The sequence below is a fragment of the Dendrobates tinctorius genome, unplaced genomic scaffold, assembly GCF_039654945.1.
Source record: "Dendrobates tinctorius isolate UK_male_01 unplaced genomic scaffold, ASM3965494v1 ptg000293l, whole genome shotgun sequence".
NCBI lineage: Eukaryota > Metazoa > Chordata > Amphibia > Anura > Dendrobatidae > Dendrobates > Dendrobates tinctorius.
The window spans coordinates 19,867,972-19,869,929 of record NW_027361960.1 but is presented as its reverse complement, the minus strand read 5'-3'; the positions used below and the strand labels follow the sequence as shown (position 1 = coordinate 19,869,929).

Genomic DNA, 1,958 nt, shown 5'->3' with positions numbered 1-1,958 from the left:
AGAGCCCGATGACACTGTTGGGTTTCCTGCTAGAATATACCTAGCACGAAACCCAACAGTGCCGTCAAGGCCAACAGTCACTGCGGCACAATATAGCAATACAATACTCAAAGCAGTCACTGTAGAGCCCGATGACACTGTTGGGTTTCCTGCTAGAATATACCTAGCACGAAACCCAACAGTGCCGTCAAGGCCAACAGTCACTGCGGCACAATACAGAGCAGGGAAATACTCACTAAACGCCTTTTTGGAGGATGCTGTGGCGCTGTCCCAGCCATCCATCAACGCTGCGGCCACCTCATTCCATAGCCGCCGGGTCACCACATTGTCCTTGTACAGCCGGTCACGGCTGTCCCACAACGGCGCACGCTCCTGGACCAGGCTGATGAGCTGCTCATTATCCAGGTAGACGCCTTCATCACGTTGTGGAACCTAGACAAAACACATTCATTAGAATAATCAAATTTAAATTGAATAAAAAGTTACCAAAAAAAAAAAAAACATAAAAAAGAGTAAAAATAGAAGATAAAAAATAAAGAACATTACAAATCATTTGATACATACATTCCGTATCACCACCGGGACTTGGCTTCGCTGCTCCTGCTCTTCGCCCTCAGTAGTCCCGTCCGCAGAAGATGATGATGATGATGTCTTAAAAAAGTTGAAAAAAATGTAAGAGATTTGGAGTAGCAGCAGATATACTTACCAGATGCACGAAAATAATCACCTCACGGTCTGCTTGCGCCAATTCCTGCCGCGATGGTGAATATTCGGATTCTGAAGACATACTGCATGTAAAAATAATAAAAATCATTAGTACATACATAATTTAAAAGGACAGGCATATAATGTAATATACTCACATTCTTGACGCTGATAGAAGATGGGTTCCTTGGTGACTGTCTGCTCTCCAATCTGTCAGTGTAGTAGTGGCAGAGTTTTGGCAGGCACCTCCTTTATATAGACTTTTTTTTTTTGACTGAGAAGTTTATAACTAGTACAACAAGTGGACACCGACAAAAAGAAGTTTATATCTAGGACAACAAGTGGACACCGACAAAAAGAAGTTTATATCTAGGACAACAAGTGGACACCGACAAAAAGAAGTTTATATCTAGGACAACAAGTGGACACCGACAAAAAGAAGTTTATATCTAGGACAACAAGTGGACACCGCCAAAAAGAAGTTTATATCTAGGACAACAAGTGGACACCACCAAAAAGAAATTTATATCTAGTACAACAAGTGGACACCACCAAAAAGAAGTTTATATCTAGTACAACAAGTGGACACCACCAAAAAAACGCAGCGCTAAAAAAACGCATACATGCGCATGCCATAATAACCCTAACCCTAACCCTGACCCTAACCCTAACCCTGACCCTAACCCTAACCCTGACCCTAACCCTGACCCTAACCCTGACCCTAACCCTGACCCTAACCCTAACCCTGACCCTAACCCTGACCCTAACCCTGACCCTGACCCTAACCCTGACCCTGACCCTGACCCTGACCCTAACCCTGACCCTGACCCTGACCCTAACCCTGACCCTAACCCTAACCCTGACCCTAACCCTTAACCAAACCATACCCTGATCCTAACCCTAACCCTGACCCTAACCCTGACCCTAACCCTGACCCTAACCATGACCCTAACCCTGACCCTGACCCTAAACCTAACCCTGACCCTGACCCTAACCCTGACCCTAACCCTGACCCTAACCCTAACCCTGACCCTAACCCTAACCCTGACCCTAACCCTAACCCTGACCCTGACCCTAACCCTTAACCAAACCATACCCTGATCCTAACCCTAACCCTAACCCTAACCATAACCCTAACCCTAACCCTAACCCTTAACCAAACCATACTAACCCTAACCCTGACCCTGACCCTAACCCTGACCCTGACCCTAACCCTGAACCTAACCCTAACCCTAACCCTAACCCTGACCCTG

At 46.0% G+C, this 1,958-nt stretch overlaps 1 long non-coding RNA gene across 1 annotated transcript; it reads right to left on the bottom strand.

The window, feature by feature from the left end:
* Window positions 1-236: 236 nt before the first annotated feature.
* On the bottom strand, window positions 237-1,286 carry LOC141072958 (uncharacterized). The gene is made up of 3 exons (XR_012226910.1): window positions 864-1,286; window positions 565-788; window positions 237-432 (listed from the first exon to the last, which is right to left on the bottom strand). It is a non-coding gene; the product is annotated as an uncharacterized lncRNA (long non-coding RNA).
* Between the last annotated feature and the right edge of the window lie 672 nt (window positions 1,287-1,958).